The sequence below is a fragment of the Lycorma delicatula genome, chromosome 5, assembly GCF_047948215.1.
Source record: "Lycorma delicatula isolate Av1 chromosome 5, ASM4794821v1, whole genome shotgun sequence".
Lineage (NCBI taxonomy): Eukaryota > Metazoa > Arthropoda > Insecta > Hemiptera > Fulgoridae > Lycorma > Lycorma delicatula.
Genome location: NC_134459.1, coordinates 6,509,416 through 6,525,600, shown reverse-complemented (window position 1 = coordinate 6,525,600; position 16,185 = coordinate 6,509,416). Strand labels below are relative to the sequence as shown.

The 16,185-nt window shown below is 29.3% G+C and overlaps 1 protein-coding gene across 4 annotated transcripts in view; it reads right to left on the bottom strand.

Moving 5' to 3' along the window:
• The window catches only part of LOC142324690 (serine-enriched protein-like), an 88,587-nt gene extending 73,513 nt beyond the window's left edge, over positions 1 to 15,074 (bottom strand). Inside the window, exons 1-2 of one of the 4 annotated variants that reach the window (XM_075365587.1) lie at positions 14,677 to 15,074; positions 6,754 to 7,523 (exon numbers count right to left, since the gene is read on the bottom strand). The gene's annotated coding sequence lies outside the window, so the exon portion shown is untranslated. The remainder of the gene's footprint in view (positions 1 to 6,753; positions 7,524 to 14,676) is intronic. The other 3 variants (XM_075365591.1, XM_075365592.1, XM_075365590.1) reach the window with 3 other exon arrangements.
• Between the last annotated feature and the right edge of the window lie 1,111 nt (positions 15,075 to 16,185).

The window sequence follows — 16,185 nt, the reverse complement described above, 5'->3', positions numbered from 1 at the left end:
ATTTTTACAAAATAAATTTAATAATAATAAATTTGTTTATTTATCTCTTAATAGCGGCTAAACAGTATCGAAAAAATAAACAAGTTATATGTTTGTAAGAGTATTTCGTGAGTGATATATTAGATGTATTTCGTGTTAAATATATTATGTTTTAAGTCGGGTAACGAGAATGAAGCTAAGAAAATAATTCGCATCTGTATCGTTATAAAGAATATACCGGAGAATATATTTAAGAATAATATATAATATATAATAAATATAAATAAATATATAATAAATAATATATAATAATATATTTACTGGAGTCCTGGGTTCGACACCTAAATAGCTTACCGTTTATTCACCGATCTCAATTAATGTCTTTAAATATTCATAAATGAATGTCTCGGGAATAACACAAAAATTTGAAAAAAAAAATTTTTTGATAGGAAAGAAAGTAACAAATAATCGTTTTAATAAATTTGTAAAAATATTTTTAGAAATTTATCGGCGTAGTTTTTATTTAACATATATATATTTAATAATATAAGTAAAGAAAGGAAAAAAACATAGGTAGTGAGTTTGTAGAAGGCAACCAATATTTTATAATATGAGTCGACACCCGGTAAGGACTCTGTATAATCGTGTATCATCTTAATAATTATGCGTACATAATATTTAAAGCAGAAATTATTTGTAAACAGTACAACGAGATATATACAACAAATAGTTCATTACAGATTTTTATATTTAACGTTTCCCGTGTTTAATTTATATTTTTTAAGCTAAATTAAAAAAAAAAAAATCACAAAATTGTTGAAAATGTATAGTCGATCATTCTTTTAGAGGAAAACTATTTTTAAGAAAGTTTTAATGACCCTCAGATCGATCGGTTGGTAAATTAACCGACTGATATACCGAAAATCCTGGGTTTGAATTTCGGCATTCCTTATAGGTTACAATTCATCTAATTCATTACGTATAATAATAAACGACGCGAAATAAATAAATTACAAAAAAACTATGTTTGTTTAGCTGATCAAAGGAGCGCTGAAATTTAAAAACAATTGAAGTAACATAATTTAACGGTGTACTCGTATTTTCGAAATAAAATTCTATACGTGTAATTTTTTATTACTACAAACGACGTTGTAACTTTTCTTCTCGTCGGCAAAAACCTTAACGGTCAATTTTTTTTATTACAAAGTTTTTGTAAAAATGCACTTTGAGTGAGAAAATTGAAAAAATACAAACATTTTTAAGTAGCCCACCGCATACAGCGAGAGAGATTGACGGAGGGGGAGTGAGAGAGTGACTGGGAGAGAGAGGGGTCGAGTGAGAGACAGAGCGGGTAGTGTGAGAGAGATTTGGTGGGAGAGGGTGCGAGGGTGATGGAGAGAAATTGAGAGAGGGGTTGGTAGGGGGATCAGTGATGGAGAGGAAGCGAGACAGAGGGTCTCTCTCTCACTCTCTCTTACTTCTCTTCTCTTCTAATACTATTCTTAATACGGAGTGGTATTATATAAACACAGCTCTAACATTGTGACTACAACAGGTCCTGCTGTGTTGCCAATTAACCTGACTTTTCCTTCCCTCCTGGCCCTTTGGCCGCCAAGATCGGCATTAGGTAAATCACTGCGTTGCGTTTGAGTTATTCAACACTTTTACATAGAATACATTTTCCAAGCTAACCAGTAAGGAAGATGAATGAAAAAAATAATTTTTAATATTTTTCTTAAAATTTTTATTATTTATTTTTTTTTAAATTTAATAATGAATCATATTATTATTTTACTATTATTTATATTTATATATTAAAAAAAACAAAAAAAAAAAAAATTAAATCGTGTTAAATTCTTTGTTTGACAACAAGGTCAATGAACTTTGATATTTATCGTCTATGTATTAGTGTTAAAAACTTAAAAATCATACTTGATAACTTTTTTGTTTATTTTAATTTTTTTTATGTTGTTATAATACAATTAGTAAAATAATCACTGATTTTATACATCCGACTCTTGGTTAACCGGACTTACATATTTTATTTATCCGTAAAATTTACATAAACTATTGCTTGTTTAAGTACTCGAATTATCAGAGATTTTCTTGTTACAAAATTGTGATTCAAATTAAATATAATCTGAGATTAATGTTTGTTAAAACGTCGATTATTCGGACCTCCATATCTCAAACATTTTTCGACTAATTGCGGGGTCTTTTATCCGGAGGTCCCGGGTTCGAATAAAAGGAAATAACTGAAAACCTTAACATTACAGTTTAACGTTGGTTACGTTCCTTTGTTAACTTTGTATACATAGGTTTAAGCGAAAATTTGGTTTCAGTTATTATTTTGTAAAATTAAAAGTTTTCAAATCTGTAAAACATTAATGCTATACTGTCGGTTGTTATTATGAGAGGAGAAACAGTACAGTGTAGGTAATACATTTTAGTTGGCGCGCCAATTTTCATAATTTATTTTGCAGATTTGTTCGGACGTTGTTTGAAGCGACAGAGAAATAACGTGCATGGCAGAGAACGAAAGCTTATGAAATCTAGCGACATTACAAATGGCGCTGTGATATGCAATTCAATTTGGATCCTCGTGTCTGCGGTCATTCTTGTTTAACTATTTCTTATACGTTGTTTATTTTGTTTTGGTGTTTAATGACCTTCATTATTAATCGAGGTAAGTTTCTTTATATTAATATTATTTTAATATAGCTTAAAATAAGTGTTATTATTTTTGTTTTCTTATCACGTACTGCATATATATATATATAACTGCGTATATAATTTCGTACCAAATTCTTACGGTATTTTGTATTTCACTTTTAGTCGTTTCTGAAATATTAAATTTCGTATTTTAAAATGTTTGAAATTTATCGGTGATAAATTATAATTTTAAACTTGTATTTACGAGAATAAAGAATAAAAACAAAAATAATAGTAATGTAAACATTGGCAAAAGATACCAGAATTACAGGTAGACAGAAAGTTCTGTGTTCAAATTTCGGTCAGAATTGGCTTTTTTATACGCTTTATTAAAATTTGAAATAAAAGTAAGCGACGAACTGAATGTCGGTCTATTGCCCGTACAAATAAATAAATAGAAAGATTACTAGGTCGAATTGTAAATAAAACTGGAAAAATTTTATCTGTTATTATGTAATATTAGAATCTTTTTTTTTTTTGTAAATTACTTTACAAAACTGATAAATTTAATCGTAATATTTTTAAAAAATTATTAAAATTAAGGGAGATTAATTATTATTTTAAATAAAATGTAATAATAGATATAAAATGATCAACAAATCTTGATTTAATTTAATTATATCGAACGTCTATATAAGAAATATAACAGGGATATTAACTTTGTTATTAGACAGAAATACACACACACGTACGCACATTTACAGTTGTATTTGAATTGTTGTACCATCGCGTGACCAGTACTGTACGTGGGTAGCCAATCAGAGTGAAGTTAGCCACCTGCTGCATTTGTTTCATCTCCCCTCTCACCCCGCACCATCAACGTATAGTCACAGACTGACAGTTTTTACTTATGCGTCATCACAAAAAAATAAAACAAAAAAATAATTACCTCTGAGAGCGTATGAACCATACAATTTTATAAATTATTGTTTTATTTTATCATTGCCTATCGAACTATTGTTTTTCTATTAAAGCATTTATTACTATAAGGAATTTACTTATTACATTTATTTTATTTATATTTTATTTTTTTTATTAAACACTTCGCTTTTATTATAATCTGAATTTTTTTTAATCTAGCACAAATTATGTATTACAGTAAATAAATTTGTACCTTCAAAACTAGATTTAACTAACATACAATCTAGTTTTGAAGGTACAAATTTATTTACAAGAGGTTGTTGATGAAGATTTCTATTATTTAATAAAATCTAATGTTACAGCTTGATAAAACTTTAAGTGTATATGTCTTTATCAGTAATGCAAGAGTTCGCACGCACGCACACCCGCGTCTAATGTTTGACGTAGCAGAACTGCGGTTCAAATTTAGTCTCTCTAGAGAGATATTCAACATTTATAGTGAATCAATGTAGATGTTGATCATATGATAAAAAATGTCACACCTTTACCGTGAATCGAACTGACTATATATAAAATAACAGCTACACACCACCGCACTACACTATTTGATTGTTCTGTCGCCTAAAGTTATTCATCTACTTTCAATCGAGACGTGAAAGTAAAAGATACCTCTATAAATTTTTCTTTTGGGGTTTAATTAAGTTAATAAATAATTTTTTTATTCCGATTAGTGTAGAATAATATATTATATAAGAGTATATAATACTCGGGAACGCGTAAATACGCTATTTCATTAATAAAAAAAAGGAACTGTCCCGGAATTTGTGCGGATGGATCAAGGGAAACCGTGGTAAAACCTTAATCAGGTCGGCATGACAAATTTCACTATCGATTAAAAAATAAAGTTAGGTTCGATTAAAGTCCATAAATATAAAAACAGATGAAATAATATCGAGATAACTAAATTAAGCGACTAAATATATAATAATTCACAATTCAAAAGGCGTTAATGAAAATGATTTATATTTGTTTACACGGTTAACAGGATACAGGAAATTGAGTTTTTTTTGTACTTTTTAATCGGTATAATTTAAAATTTTATCGACACAGTAATATTGTTTATGTAGAATGAAATAATTTAATCGTTTTTAAATAAACAACCGATGTTAAATTTTTTTTTGAAACGGTTCAGTAACGGAAGTATAATGCGGGAAATGTACACATCTTTTGTCTTTTAACCCGTGATTTCTCAGAAACTACTAAAAATACAGTTCTCAAACCAATTTCTTTCGATTTTTCACTTCAGATTTTATAAAGAAAAGAAAAACCATCGCGTTTACTCTTTTATTTGGATCTACAGTCTGGCTGAATTTTACCAAACTGGCAAGAATTAAGGCAAAACATTTTACCTTACCAGACAAGACTTATTTAATTTTACCTGGCCAGCCAACTATTTGAATTTAAGCATATCTAAATTTTAATTGAAGAAACATATTTTCTTCTTGAGGTTTTTTTTTGTAATTTCAAGTAATCCTCATTACAGCTTTATATATATTTTTTTTAAATTATAAATAATCTAAAGCAGTATAATTTGATAAAGGGGAGATCGACTAGGAAACAAAATGTTTTACTAAGAAATTTGATTTTTTCCTCGATATACTTTCAATACTGCATAATTTTTATAGTAAAAACGTAATTTGACAAAGGGGTTCAAATCTGACTCAAATTTTATTACTCGATATTTAAAAATATTTCGCGATTGTACTCTAAATATCAATGGCGTATTTGAAATAAAAATCAGTCAAGAGGAAATCTGGGGAAGTTATGTAACCGTAAACTAGTTTTGATTTTACTCAAAAAAAAAAAAAAAAATACAAAAATATATAAATAAAATATAATTTTCTATAGAAATAGAATAAAATAAATGGACTGTGAATTTTTTATTCTGTAGTCTTCAATTAGCCATTATTTCTAATTCTGATGCACGGCTTACACACACAACTTAATTTAAAATATTTATTATTTTATTTAAATATATTTATTCGTTTACTTAATTCAATGATTCTAACTAAAGCGCGCGCGCATACCGTATTTAATTCGCATACCGTCATGTGTGACGGGACTAGCGACAACAGTCGGCATTAACTAATGTAATTTCACAAGTTACACAGAACAAATTTCGCTTACACCGTCGGCAGATTGTTGCAGCTGTGAGGCTTAACGCACCGCACCGGCCAGTCCGAATTATTTTTTTACACTTTAAATATTATTCATTTATTTAATTTTACCGCTCACCTGTGACGTCACAATATACTCGTATAACAGTAGTTTAGAGCATTTTTTGGGGTGGAGGTGCGATTTCGCAAATATTTTTATTTTTAAGAAAAATACGACTTTAATTAGGTGAAATCTCGAGATACTGAGGGTGCCCTTGTCCTACAGCCTCGCCCCCTTGAGTTTTTAAGTTGAAAATTTAACGCATCAATGCCCCGTATATAGAAGTAATCTGACCGTGTTTGGTCAAAATAGGTCCGGTTGATCTGGTGATATAAGACGATTTAGAGGCTAACGCCGAACTCGCACACTCGTACATACGAACATTAACATTCGGAAAATTTCCATCCGGTTTTTTGGGTTCCGTAGAGGCGAAAACCGCGTATGCCCAAATTGGACAGATTACGGATACTTTTTCCTTCTAGAGCTACAGCTGTACTATAGCGTTATTTAGACGGGAAAATAAAAGAACCGCTCAACATTTTTCTGGATGGATCAAGGGAAATCATGATAAATACATAACCGTGATAAATTCATGACAATGAGTGTCACAAAATATTTAATTAAATGAAAAAAAAATTAAAATCAGTTAAATTTTTTTTTAAATAATTGTATTAATACTAAAAAAAACACAACCACAGCCGATTTAGTACAATTTACAACTCGGCATCGAATTGTATTTACTATACATAACCTATAGGAAAAATGTTCCGTTGAATCGCTTTAAACTCTACTTTAAATTTACTGTAGAGATATCCTTCGTAAGTTAGATCCACGTGTGGATGTCTGTTGCGTATGGAAAAATTATGCAAACCATAGAAATATGATTTTACTCTCAAATAAATATACATACAGAGTTTTTATATAAGAACTGTTTGATTTCAAGTACGATTTAAACGGCATTATATTTAAGGTAGTATAACTTACTGTACATTAGTGTCTATCCTTAACGGGTAGATTTTGAAGTTTTTCTTGGTGTACTTCGATATATGTACCGTTCGTTGCCCTGCAAATGTCCAGACGGTAATCCGGCTCTTCCCACGTACTCGTCAGGATGTCGAGTGTAATGTATGCTACCGTCGCACTGCAGCAACCCTCTCCTGTAGATGGTTGATGTCGCGGATTTTCTCTGAATAATGATTTTTATATGCCTCCTAAAAAGAAATCTAATGGGGTTTAGGTTCCTTGGTGGCCGTGCGATCAGCCCTCCTCTTCCATTCCGCTTGTTTTGAAACCGATGTATAATGCAGCACGGACACGGTTGCTGTAACACGGCGGAGCGCCATCTAGCCGATAGAAAATTATGTATTTGAGTTAAATTTCAACTTTTAGTGGTTAATGGGGGTCACATTAATTCGGCATTAAGCAGGTAATGAAAAAAAAATACAAAAAATAAAATTATAAATAAATATTTATTTTCATTATTTTAGGTAAGAATAAGGATATCAAAGATTAAATTCCACGGAAAACTAAACGAACTGTTCCGGCATTTGCCCTATTGTATCGAGGGAAACCGTGGCAAAACCTTGATAAGAACAGCCTAACAATATTTATGTCTACGATACATTTCACATTACAGGCTTATAACATAGTAAAAAAAAAAAATTATACATTACGATAATATTACAATTTTAATTATAATAAATCTTTATGATTTATAAATTTCTTCCACATCTGGTGATATCCATCCTTTTTCCCTGCAAAAAGAAATAAAAATTATATAATAATAACAATCTACAATCTCTTATCAATAAAATGTATCGAAAGGTTTTCACCTGTTACACCCGTCTTCAGGAGAATATAGAAAGAATGGAGTAAAAAAAAACACATTATGTGTTACGGTGGTTCATTAAAAGCACTAGTATATTACTTCAATTCTAACGATCGATTATGAATACATTTTTGATAAAATATTAAAAAAGTCTTATATAATATAAGGAAAATTACAATGAATGTAATCGATATGTGGATTAACAGAATAAAAGTTCTTTGAACAATGAACTCAAACATAGAAATTTACAATTATGTAATCTATTCTGATCGGTTCCAGATAAAAATCTAAACAGTATTTTGATCCTGTGTACTGATATTTGTCATATATATATATATATGTATATATGTATTTCTGGGTTTTGCAACAAAAAAAAAACACATCAGTTATTTTCCAGTTATAAATAAATCAAAAAATTATTGTGCTTTAATGAGCAAATATCGTTTACTATGCTTAATTTACAAAATGTATGAACAGAATATTGCCTTTCATACGAGTGACGTAAACAAACAAATCGTTTTCAACTCTAGATGAGGGAGATTAAAATTTAATGAATCAATTTTTATTTTTTAACTAATTTTTCTTCTGCCACCTCTTTAGGCTACCTAATGATGGCATAGAGACCTGCAGTCTGGTCTTTGGAACTGTTGCTAATTGTAATCTTAGCAGTCAATTTACTGTTAAAGCTAAATATTTAAAACTTATATTGAGGTATAAAATAGATAATAGCGTAGATAGGGCTATTAGTCCCTTAGTCAAATGTATGTAGACTACTCTTGCATCGATTTAAAAAACCAAATTTGGCCTTATAATTGGTAAAATAAAATAAAATTAAACGAAGTCAGGGACGGACTCCCCTTTTATGACTAGACTAATTTACTGTAACAACTCTTCTTTTAGCTGCGCGATTACAATTGCGGTCGATGTCTATACACCGTTATGGTCACAAGCAAGAATTTAGCCATCGAAAGTATCTACCTTCACAAAAAATAGACTTGTTGGCTGTAGTTGAATGAATCGACAGATTCTTGTACATTCAATCCACCTTATGGCTTACACCATAAGGGCTCACCGTTAATGACAGATCATTTTTCCTCTTGGCATTGAAGTTTCAAGATGTTACTTTAGCATCCAAGAAAGTTTATTTAAATGAGTTAATTAAATCTTGTATTCTGATGAGTAAATAATAATAATATATTATATACTTTATATACATCGCATCTCTTTTCCGTTAGATTCCAAAATGTGTGTTATAGTTATGATACCGAAGAAAGCAGGAGCAGATAAACGTGAAGAATACAGTAAAATTAGCTTAACTAGTCATGCATCAAAAATCTTAACTAGAATTCTGTGCATAAGAATTGAAAGGAGAGTGGAAGCAGTGTTAGCAGAAAACCAGTTTGGTTTCAGGAAAAGTATAGGGACAAGGGAAGCAATTTTAGCATTCAGATTAACAGTAGAAGGAAGATTAAAGAAAAACAAACCTGCATACGTGGCATTTATAGACTTGGAAAACGCATTTGATAACGTAAACTGGAATAAAATGTTCTGCATTTTAAAAAATTTAGGTTTCAATTACAGAGATAGAAGAAAAATTGCTAACATTTATAGGAACCAAACAACAACAGTAATAATTGAAGAACATAAGAAAGAAGCTGTAATAAAAAAGGGAGTTCGACAAGGATGTTCCCTATTCCTGTTACTTTTTAATCTTTACATAGAACTAGCAGTAAATAATATTAAAGAACAATTTAGATCCGAAGTAACAGTACAAGGTGAAAACATAAAGATGCTACGATTTGTTGATGACATGGTAATTATGGCCGAGAGTAAAAAAGATTTAGAAGAAACAATGAACGATTTGGAAGAAGTTTTACACAAGAACTAGCACATGAACATAACAAGAGCAAAACAAAAGTAATGAAATGTAGTAGAAATATTGTAGATCGACCACTGAATATGGAAGAGAAAAGATTATGGACGTAGAAGAATTTTGTTATCTGGGAAGTAGAATTACTAAAGATGGGCAAAGCAGGAGCGATATAAAATGCCGAATAGCACAGATGAAATGAGCCTTTATTCAGAAATATAATTTGTTTACATCAAAAATTAATTTCAACGTCAGGAAAAGATTTTTGAAAGTATGTTTGGAGCATAGCTTTATATGGAAGTGAAACTTGGACAATCGGAGTACCTGAAAAGAAAAGATTAGAAGATTTTGAAATGTTGTGCTATAGGAGAATGTTAAAAATCAGATTTTTCTGGCGAGTGTGAAGCAGGCGTCTTTGTTTTTGATTTTCTTGTTTAATTTTATCTTAATGTGTGGTGTCTTCTGGTGTAAGACAGTTTCCTTAAGATCCTCTCTTATTCCTCCAATCCACCTGCATCCTGTTATGGTGTTTTTCTAGTAGAGATTGTACTATACTAGCTGTCTCAGAAGACTTGAATCTTCTGATTCAAGAAGATTACTACAGTTAAATTTTGGAGTAATAAATTGTAAAGTAATGATACATAAAAAAATTAGCAAAATTTCTCATAACTTTTCATTTGTTAAAAATAAATATTTTGTTAATAGTCTATTAATTATGATTCTGGCCATTTAAAAATATTCTGCTGTTGCTTGCTGTAAGGTATTTCTATGCAATTTATTCAACTTCCACAATAAAAATATATAAATGACATTGAGTATTTATCGTTTTCCATAATTTATTTTAGTGTTCTATTATAATGTTAGTTAATAATAATATACTGAATGTTCAAAAATTTGAACGTATTGAGAATTCAAATTATCTATGTCCTGATTTGTTTGATTTATTAACTGTACATAATTTTTTGTTTTTAATTAAACATTAATGTCTTTTTTCTTTTTCCTTTTTTGAAAGTATTATGTATTATTTTTAAATTTATCTATTAGGTTAAATCGATTACATTTATTATCAAATTATTGAATTTGTAACAAAATTATTGAAAATAATGAATGGTATAATAAAAAATAATGTTAATTCCTGAATTTAAAAATTATAAAATTCATTTACAAACATAAAAAATACCTAATTATTAGTCAGAAGTGATCCATTAGTGAAAAAAAACCTTTTGGCAGGCGAAAGGTGGAGGTACATTTCACCGGTGCTAAGTAAGGGATAAAAAATATTTCTACCTTAAAGTTAAGAAAAACTTTAAATTTACTTAATACAACAATGGTTGCATGTGAAATAAAGTTTCACACGTTTAGCCTACAACAAGCCCCATCTTCTTACAATTTCAGCAATGTTTCAGTCATCCCTTGCTGTAAGGGTTGGTCATATCAAACATTGTTTCAGTCAAAGGTTTTAAGGTCATGTTTAGAGGACTAACGACCACTTTAAACATATTTGATACTGTGCCTATTGAGGAAGGTATGATTTTTTGTTTTCATAACTTTATTTTTTCCACCCCTTGGACTGATAGTTGGTGATATCAAAAATTTTACTTAGATAAGTCTTAGGCCCTTATCCAAAGAATAGTAGGAACTTTAAAGAAATTTGATATTTTACTTACGAAAGTTATAGGGATATTTTGATTTTTTGAAAAAATCCCCCCATGGTCTGATTTTGCCCATTAATGAATTCAACTGAGATTTTGGGTTGTTATATTTTATGTATAATTTGAAAGTGACAAATGGCGAAAAATTATGGCAGTTATCGTGTCCACAAGAAAGTGAAATATATACAGATATATATATATATATAGCTGATGGTGGTTTTGGGGTCCTGGGGGACATGAAACTCAAAGATATGTCAAAATTTTCTAGAAGGCAAATCATGGTACCCATTACAATAGATAACTTTTGTATGAAATATAATTCATTACTTTCTTTTTTTCCTGTTCAGCCTCTGGTAACTACCGTTTAGATAATTCTTCAGAGGATGAATGAGGATGATATGTATGAGTGTAAATGAAGTGTAGTCTTGTACATTCTCAGTTCGACCGTTCCTGAGATGTGTGGTTAATTGAAACCCAACCACCAAAGAACACAGGTATCCACGATCTAGTATTCAAATCCGTGTAAAAATAACTGGCTTTACTAGGACTTGAACGCTGTAACTCTCGACTTTCCAAATCAGCTGATTTGGGAAGACGCGTTAACCACTAGACCAACCCAATGGGTAGATATAAGAACCTATTTTAGTGTTAATGAAAGAGTCACCTAACAGGAGTTTATCGGATTTACATGGTAATGAAACGATAAATCTACCTTGATTGTTTCTAGTGGTATTAAGTTTGAAGTGTGTTTCACATGTAAGAAGATTCATTAACTGAAACATCAGAATCAGTTGCATGAAGTTTCCAAAAGTTTTCAAATATAGTTCAATGATCTAAGGTATTATTGCTTGTAAATAGGAATGTAACAGTATTCTTATGTTTAAAGTTAGATCTACAATAGTAACTAACATTATATAGTTTATAAATCTTGCTAACCTTGGAAGTAGGATGTTTGCGATAAGATTTAAATGCATTGTTGTACTTTAACATTTGCATTTCCAATACTGAATTCCATAATTTGGCAGTATTATAATCTAGCTTTGTTGTTAGAAATTGAATTACAATAAATTCAAATATGTTAACTGGAAGTTGTATTCCTTCAAGCGAGTTGACAAATGAAGAAATGTCATTAATGAATTTAGATAGAAGATCTAACGATTCTTTTCACAGAAATTAATTTTAAAATGCAATCTACATTAAAATATTCAATCATAAATTTATTATCAAGTTGTATTATCAATAAATCTAATGCGATTTTATAATTTTCATCAATTATTGGAAGATTTTTAATAATGGCTAAGGCTTCATCTCTAATTGTTGAATGTCAATAATGTAATTTTTGAATATTTGTTAAATCTTGTGGATTAAATCATTAAATATATTAAAAAAGTGAGGCCATTCAAGAATTTCACCTTTAAACGATGGTAAATTATGGTAAGTTGCAATTGTAATTGTTTAATAGTTGTGCCTACAGAATGTTTTTGATTATTTATTCTATGCTGACTATTTATCTGTGAATAATCCAATTCTTGTAATACAGTCCTTAATTGATTTTCTTTAACATAATTTTGTTCTTTATCCATAATGATTACAATAACAAATATGGCCAAAAAACAAAGTAAAACTAAATTACACAAATATTATATAGATATTAGTGTTAATGTAAATTACGAATCCAGTTTCAATGTAGTGAAGAAAGCACCAAAATAATATTTTTGTTCATTCATAATTTAATTATTATTGAAGATCAGATGGAAATTGAATTTTCCAAGCTGCAATTTATTTATATATATATGTATATAAAACAATATTAGAACTTCACATATAGCAGATATTTCACATAATTATTTAATTATCTGGTCTTATCCATTTTTTTGGTCTGCCAGGCTGGATCATTTAATCGGAGCCCAATTTTATTTAGATCTTATTTTATCTTGTTAATTTATTCAAGATACAAGATATCCTATTATTCAGGAGACTAAGCTAGTGTTTCAATAGTTTCATGCTTTTAATTAAGTTCACATTTTTAAATATATATTAAATATGCTGTCTAACTAGAACAGATATAGAATTTAGTAATGTTATCTGTTCAACATTTTAAAGGAAAGGTGAAAATTCAGACATTAATAGTTCTAACAAAAATTAGATGAGCTGGTTCATTAACAAATAAGAAGAGAAAAAAATGACAGATGTTTACATTCAGCAAAACGGCAAAGAAAACAGATGAATCTGAACAATACTGAGCATTATTATCATCAAAGAAAGTAATTCTTATTAGTACTACCTACACTGCAGATGGTTTACAATTATCACAATCATAAGAAAGAATGCAACAAATTAATGAGCTCTTTCATTCAGGAAACTATGTATTACACACAGTTTCCAGTCTGTGTGGAATGTACAGTAATTAAGACTATACCAGACTCTTAACAGTTTTACAAAATTAAAAATAAAAGTTATCGTAATATTTTTCCCCATAAAATGATCAACAATTTTGTAGAAAAAATTAAACTAGCAAGTTACAAATTAAAGATTTCAAGTATGTAAAATGAATTACTGGTAAAATGTGTACTATTTTTATGAGTAATTCCAGCATAAAAGTTTCTTTATAGTTTGATAATGATTTTTTTCTTTATAAATTGTTTTATGAATTAAAAAATTATAGTTTTTATGAATCAAAGAAAAAAATTAACGAAAAGGGCAAAAAGAGGTTTGATATTTGCTGCAACAGTAACAGAATAACAAAAATGTATCGCTGTCTCTCTACTTTGAACTATTGTGTTGGGTTACATGAAAACAGTCTGGTTTGATTAAGGTGGATTTGTTCTTTTTTTGGTAGTATCTTTGTAAATAAAAGAATGGAAATAAATTAAAATATATAAAAAATAATAGTTTCTGTATTCTATTGTACAGTTTAATTAAAAAGTTGTAATGGCATGAACCTGACATTATTTTTGAATAAATTATTTTTCTAGGTTAGATGCACAATATTATTTTATAAACTAAAAATATGGCTCCGTAATTGAAATCAGTAAAACTACAAATTAATTTAATTTAATTTATCACCCCATCGATGGCACAGGCGAACTTGTCTGTTATATCAAAGATCCAGATTCGATTCTTGGCTTCGGTCCAGAAAGTGTGTAACGAATAGGCCCCTAACTGATTACTTGGGACTAGATTTTAAATTATCTAAAATAATTGTTTTTAACACATCAACCATATTTTGCTTACCCCACGAATACAGTACGTTTAGATTGTACAATAATTTTATTTCCTTGGTTAATTATGTATTGCCCATTTAACCTAAAATTTACAACCATGCATGTAACTTGTTTCATATCTGTTTGTATATGTTTGGGATACCATTTCGCCGGTATTATAAATAGAAAACAATGTTAGAAATGTTTGGATATGATATTAAGAAATAGTTATGTATAGTAATGTAAAAATAGGACAGTGCACATTGTATTCTAAAATGCATTACGTAAGTATGGATACACCAGGAAAAGCAATAATTTTAAATTCTATTAAAATAATAATATAAAAAAACTTACCGCAATCGATGAGGGTCGCTATCTAAAATGAACAATGCATAAGAAATAGTAATAGTTAATAATATATAAAGTGTGATCACAGACGCAAAGATCCAAATTGAACAGCGTATCGCAGGCCATCAATAACCACTTTATAATCAACCCGAGTCTGACCGCTGGGTTTCATATTCTGTCTACGTAATTCACTGTCGTTCCCCACCCTGCAACTTCTGTCGCGTTAAGAGAAACAAATCTCTTTAACCGCCAGAGCAAAATAAATTATGAAAATTTATTTCCTGCACCTGCTGTTTGAATTAGCGTTTTTTTTTTAATACTTCATTCTTAATTTGCGTATAAAAATAATTTTTAAGGCGGCAACAAATTCAAAAATAAATAAATAAAACCCCATCAGACGGTGAAAGGGAACATAAAGCGTAAATTTGCATGTTTTATTTTTGACTTTATTTAATTTAATTGTTTCATAAGATGACTCAATCTTGCTATTGCGTAAGGATTGTAAAAAAGCGGTATGCTGTCTTAACCTTGAACTGTCGTAGATTGTTGGAGTGGGGAAGGGTTACGTAACAACTGTGTATAACAAGACGCTGGCCAGACACGGCGGCAAGGAACTTTTATCGTCTTCATCACTCACTCATTACTAAAACAAATATTCATTATCTATTTATCTCAAACAATTTATTAATTTGATTTGACAACATATTAATATACAGTTATTTTTTCCTTTAATTTTGACATGAATTTTTAGGGTGTAAAAACATTGATCCAGACTGGGGGATTCGAAGCCAGAACCCTTTTGCAACATACTTTTATTTTCAAACGGTTTTTTAAACACACAAATCAGTACTATAATTTATTTATTAATCTGTCGTATTGTTAGCGTTTTAAAATTTAACGGTTGTATTAGTTAAAATGGAATATTTAAATAGGCACTAATTTAGTAAATGCAATGACAGGTAGTTTATTTAATGTGTATAAATAAGGAAAGGAAAAAAGACGGTTTTCGGGAGTAATATCGCACTCAATAGTCTCAAATGGAAGGGTTAATAAAATCTTGTGTGTGTGTGTGTGTATGTCTGTCTGCGCGCGCGCGCGCGCATGTTTATGTGAGATTTTATTTAAGGTAGCTTTAGGTACATTACATTATACTGAAGTATGTTCCTCTTCAGTAATTTTAAAATTTCTACGAAAGAATTTCTGTTAAAAAGATTATTTAATTTATTTGTATTTTAACTAAAATAATGATTAAATATTTCCATCAAAATAAGTACCGTGTACTTCGAAAATAATATTTGTGGTATAGTCGATTATCCGGTTCTTCATTTGTAATTTATTTTCAAATATAATTATATGCATATGTTAATATTTTTATTTCAAGTATTTTATAAAAATAATTATTTTTCAAATGTCATTACTTGATAGAATCATGGTAAATAGTACGTATTTAGTGAAATACTTATTATTGCTAAATAAATAAAAAATATATAAATATTTTAACTAGATAAATAAATG